Source organism: Piliocolobus tephrosceles, chromosome 20, assembly GCF_002776525.5.
Source record: "Piliocolobus tephrosceles isolate RC106 chromosome 20, ASM277652v3, whole genome shotgun sequence".
NCBI lineage: Eukaryota > Metazoa > Chordata > Mammalia > Primates > Cercopithecidae > Piliocolobus > Piliocolobus tephrosceles.
In genome coordinates, this window is record NC_045453.1 from 23,452,428 (window position 1) to 23,458,749 (window position 6,322).

The window sequence follows — 6,322 nt, forward strand, 5'->3', positions numbered from 1 at the left end:
CTTTTCTTTCTTTCTCTTTTTGAGACAGAGTTTTGCTGTCGTCCCTACTGAAGTGCGATGGCATGATCTTGGCTCACTGCAACCTCCGCCTCCCAGGTTCAAGTGACTCTCCTTCCTCAGCCTCCCAAGTAGATGGAATTACAGGTGCTCACCACCACTCCCAGCTAATGTTTATATTTTTGGTAGAGATGGTGTTTCACCATGTTGACCAGGCTGGTCTCAAACCCCTGACCTCATGATTCGCCCGCCTCGCCCTCCCAAAGTGCTGGGATTACAAGCATAAGCCACCGTGCCTGGCCTCTAGAAGCCTTTTAAATATGAAAGAGATAAAGTTTTTTTTTTTTTTTTTTTTTGAGTTGGAGTCTCGCTCTGTCACCCAGGCTGGAGTGCAGTGGCATAATCTCGGCTCATTGCAACCTCTGCCTCCTGGGTTCAAGTGATTCTCCTGCCTCAGCCTCTGAGTACCTGGGACTACAGGTGCATACCACCATACCCAGCTAATTTTTGTGTTTTTAGTAGAGACGAGGTTTCACCATGTTGGCCAGGATGATCTTGATCTCTTGACCTTGTGATCCACTTACCTTGCCTCCCAAAGTGCTGGGATTACAGGCATGAGCCACTGCACCCAGCCCAAAAGAGATTAACTTTTAACTATGATATGTGTTGGGAAATATTTTTTTTCCCAGCTTGTCATGTTACTTTGACTATGATATGTGTTTGCAAATATTTTTCCCGTCTTATCATATTACTTTTCTTTTGTCTTTTTCCCCCATCTTATCATATTACTTTCCTAACAATCAGTTTATTGAGGTATGATTTATGTTAATAATAAAATATGCTTTGAAAGTACAGTTTGATGAATGTTGACAAATGTAATACACCTATGTAACCACCAACACAAGACACAGAACATTTCTGTGACTCTAATATTATTTTAGAATATGAGTATAGTTGTTTGGCCATGGAAAAACTTCCCTTCTTTTCTTTTCTTTCTTGATGGAATCTTGCCCTGTCGCCAGGCTGCAGTGCAATGGTGAGATCTCAACTCACTGCAACCTCCACCTCCTGGGTTCAAGTGATTCTCCTGCTTCACCCTCCCTGGTGAAGGAGAGGTGAAGACCTGTAGCTGGGACTACAGGTGCATGCCACCATGCCCAGCTAATTTTTGTATTTTTTTTAGTAGAGATGGGGTTTCACCAAGTTGGCCAGGATGGTCTCCATCTTTTGACCTCATGATCCACTCGCCTCAGCCTCCCAAAGTACTGGGATTACAGGTGTGCACCACTACCGCCCAGCTAATTTTTGTATTTTTTTTAGTAGAGAGGGGGTTTCACCATGTTGGCTAGGATGGTCTCCATCTCTTGACCTCGTGATCCACTTTCCCCGGCCTCCCAAAGTGCTGGGATTACAGGCATGAGTCACTGCGCATGGCCGCTAGTTTCTATTTGAATACTGTCTGGCTTTATCGTTATTAATTCCTCCATTCTCCCTTGATTCATTTTATTCTTTTCTTATTTCTTTATATTTTATACTTTCTGTTCTTCTTTATTTACTCATGTAGGTTTTTAAGGATATAAATTTTCATCTGAGGACATTTTTATTTGAACTCCACAGGTTCTATATGTTGTGTTTTTATTATTTTATTTAATGTGCTGCAACTTTGCTTTGTGCTTCCTCTTTACCATAAGAGCTGTTTAAGAAAGTCTTGGTCAGGAGGGGTGGCTCACACCTGTAATCCCAGCACTTTGGGAGGCCGAGGCGGGAGGATTGCTTGAGGCCAGGAGTTCAAAAACAGCCTGGTCAACATAGCAAAACCCTGTCTCTGCAAAATAAAAACTTTAAAATTAGCTGGGCATGGTGGCGCATGCCTGTAGTCTCAGCTACCTGGGAGGCTGAGGTGGGAGGATCACTTAAGTCTGGGAGGATGAAGCTGCACTGAGCTGTGATCGCACCACTGCACTCAGCCTAGGCGACAGAAGGAGACCCTGTCTTAAAAAGTAAGAAAAGAAGAAAGTCCGATTATTACGGTATTTTAAAAACTGCCCTGTATTATTGCTTTGTGATCACAGAGTGCTATCTGTGCTATTTTCATTCTGTGGAATTTTCCTCCAAATAGCTCACTGTGGGGTCAGTATTTGTGACTGTTCCATTGGTACTTGAGAGGCAGAGTATGCTGTATATTTTCTGGGTTCTCAGCTTAAAATATTTGTAGGATTCTGATCTTTTACATTCTTACTTATTTCTGTCCACTTCATCTGTCATGATACAAGAGGGGTAATTATCATAATTTTGTGATTTCAATTACTCTTATTCAAAACTTTGCGGGCTAATCTTGACAGCTAAGTTCACTAAACCTAGGATGCAAGTTGAGCTCAAAAATGTTAAAATGTCGGGGAACGGAAGGGTCTTAGAACCAATAGGATAATGCATGCTTGTTTCAGCAGATCAACTGTGGGATGTCTTTACATTTTACAAGAAAAATCCCACTGCAGGTCTAGCTTGTGATTTTGTTAAATTTGTAGATTTTTTTTCCTTTTTTCTTTTTTTGAGACATAGTCTCACTGTGTCGCCCATGGTGGCTCACACCTGTAATCCCAACATTTTGGGAGGCCAAGGCAGGAGAAGCCTGGAGTGCAGTGGTGGGATCTCAGCTCACTGCAACCTCCATCTCCTAAGTTCAAGCAATTCTCGTGCCTCAACCTCTCGAGTAACTGGAATTACAGGCGCCCACCACCACGCCTGGCTAATTTTTGTATTTTTAGTAGAGATGGGGTTTCACCATGTTGCCCAGGCTGGTCTCGAACTCTCGACCTCAAATAATCCTTCCACCTCAGCCTCCCAAAGTGCTGGGATTACAGGCGTGAACCACTGCCCCGGACTAAATTTGTAGATTCTTTTTAGGAAGACCTGGTAGCTTTATGAAGTGAAGCCTTCTCTTCAGCAAATATGATGTTTCCCTATTTCTTTCCTTCTTCTTTTATGTTCCTTCATAGTTTTCTTCTTCAGGCTCCTATACATTTCCTGTTAGGAATATTTCCAGGGATTGGTCTTTGTTCTCATATGAAGGAGGTATTTTTACCACTGTGTCCCCTAACTGGTTATTGTTGGTTTATAACTTCCCCTCCTGCTTCTTTTTTGTGTAAAGTTATTTGGTAAACAGCTTCCTCACTATTTCCAATTGGTTAATACTTCCAGAGGGATAAGACAATAGAGGATGCTTCCTTTTTACAAAACTACCACCCGTATTTCTTTTTTTTTTTTTTTTTTTTTTTTTTGAGACGGAGTCTCGCTCTGTCGCCCAGGCTGGAGTGCAGTGGCCGGATCTCAGCTCACTGCAAGCTCCACCTCTCGGGTTCACACTATTCTCCTGCCTCAGCCTCCCAAGTAGCTGGGACTACAGGTGCCCGCCACCACACCTGGCTAATTTTTTGTATTCTTAGTAGAGACGGGGTTTCACCATGTTAGCCAGGATGGTCTCGATCTCCTGACCTCGTGATCCGCCCGTCTCGGCCTCCCAAAGTGCTGGGATTACAGGCTTGAGCCACCGCGCCCGGCCTACCACCCGTATTTCATATTGAAGAATAACTTTTTAAATAACAGATTAATGTTTGTCCTTGCAAAAGTAATATATATTCACTGCACAGATTTATAAAATATAGAAGGATGCCGGGTGCAGTGGCTCACACCTATAATGTGCTTTGGGAGGCCAAGGCAGGTGGATCACTTGAGGCCAGGAGTTTGAGACCAGCCTGGCCAACATGACAAAACTCTGTCTCTACTAAAAATACAAAAGTTAGCCGGGCATGGTGGCCTGTGCCTGTAGTCCCAGCTACTCAGGAGGCTAAGGCTGGAGAATCGCTTGAACCCAGAAGGCGGAGGTTACAGTGAGCTGAGATCGTACCATTGCACTCCAGCCTGGGGGACAAGAGTGAAACTCCGTCTGAAAACAAAACAAAACAAAATTAGCCAGGCGTGGTGGCACGCACCTGCAATCACAGCTACTCAGGAGGCTGAAGCAGGAGAATCGCTTGAACCCGGGAGGTGGAGGTTGCAGTGAACCAAGATGGTGACACTGCACTCCAGCCTGGGTGACAGAGTGAGACTGTCTCAAAAAAAAAAAAAAAAAGGAATGAAATACTGATACATGCCACAACATGGATGAATCTTGAGAACATTATAGTAAGTGAAAACAAACACAAAGGGCATATAGTATATGATTTCATTTACATGAAAGTATCCAGAAGAGCCAAATCCTTAGAGACATAAAGTAGATTAGTGGTTGCCTTGGAGGTGTAGGGGAATGGGAGGGTTGCAGAGTGATGATAAGGTGTGTGGGGTTTTTTTTGGGGGGCGTGAAAATGATGGCTGCACAGCTCCACAAATGTACTAAATATACCATTGAAATGTACACTCTAAATAGGTGAATTGTATAGTATGTGAATTATATCTCAATGAAGCTGTTAAGAATGATTCACAAACTCTACTCATTCAAAATATGTCAACTCCACTCTGCCAGATGGTGAGAACACGGCCCTGAACAAGACCAATGCCGTTCTTGTCTTCACGGGATTGCTATTCTGGCGAACTTCCTCTGGAACTGTATTCTACATCCTTGCAAAGAAAATACTTGTCTTGAACTTCTGAGCTCCAGTAATCTGCCTGCCTCAGTCTCCCTAAATGCTGGGATTACAGGCGTGAGCCACCAAACCCGGCCTGTTTTGTTTTGTTTTGAGACAGTCTCACCATGTCACCCAGGCTGGAGTGCAGTGGTGCAATTATGGTTCACTGCAGCCTCAACCTCCTGGGCTCAAGCAGTCCTCCCACCTCAGCCTCTCAAGTAGCTGGGACTACAGGCATGCACCACCACACCTAGCTAATTTTTGTATTTTTTGTAGAGACACGGTTTCACCATGTTTCCCAGGCTGGTCTTGAACTCCTGAACTCAAGTGATCCTCCTGTCTGCCTCTCAAAGTGCTGGGATTACAGGCATGAGCCACTACACCCAGCCACAATCTCCCTTTTGAGTAACTCAAAATAAGCTTGTCAGGAATCTAATCTCAGGAGTGATATCCCAGGTATCCACTGATCCAGCCCACCCCAGAGGGGAGGGTGTTATACAGGGCATGTCCACCAGGGGGCGGGAATCTTGGGGGCCATTTTGGAATCCCACTTCCCTCAGCCCCTGTGTAGCACAGCACCAAGGGATGCCACTCAGATGGTCATCTATGCGAGTGGTGCGGCGACCAGCCAGCACAGCCACGCCAATGGTGCTTCTACAGCTTTTGTCTCTCTGGATCAGTTGGACTTCTTTCCTTAGAAGCCTCATAGAATTCACTGAATTGTTTTTCCTCATGATCTTCCTTCAGATCATTCAAGTTTTCTCCAGGCAAAACAGCTCCAGCTTCTTCAAATTGGCACCACATGACATGACTTTAGTTTTAATTTTTCTCTTTTTAAAGTTTTTTAATATAATAGAGACAAGGTCTCACTATATTGAGCAGGCTGGTCTTGAACTCCTGAGCTCAAGTGATCCTCCTGCCTTAGCTGCCCAAAGCGCTAGGAGTACAGGCATGAGCCACCGTGCCCAGCCAACATGAGATGACTTCATATTCAGTTTCTCAACAGACCCAGATGCACAGTTGGTGACGATAAAATAAAAACTTCAACTGAATTACATTTAAGCTAGTTTAATTGAGCAATGAACAATTTGTGAATCGGGAGCCTCTCAAGCCCGAGTAGGCTCAGAGACTCCAGCACAACCACATGGTGAAAGATTTATGGACAGAAAAAGGAAAGTGACTTATAGAAAACAGAAGTGGCGGCCAGGAGTGGTGGTTCACTCTTGTAATCCCAGCACTTTGGGAGGCGGATGGATAACTTGAGGCCGGAAGTTTGGGACCAGCCTGGCCAACACGGTGAAACCCCTGTCTCTACTAAAAATTAGCCGGGTGTGGTGGTGCACACCTGTAATCTCAGCTATTCAGGAGGCTGAGGCATGACAATCACTTGAACCCAGGAGGCGGAGGTTGCAGTGGGCCAAGATTGCACCATTGCACTCCAGCTTCAGTGACAGAGCAAGACCCTGTCTCAAAAAAAAAAAAAAAGAAAAGAAAAGAAAATGGAAGTGAGGTACAGAAACAACCAGATTGGTTACAGCTCAGCATTTGCCTTATTTGAACACGGTTCAAACAGTTGGCAACATTTGATTGGCCAGAGACGGAGTCTCTCTGTGTCACCCAGGCTGGAGTGCAGTGGTATGATCTTGGCTCACTGCAAGCCCCGCCTTGTGAGTTCAAGCAATTCTCCTGCCTCAGCCTCCCAG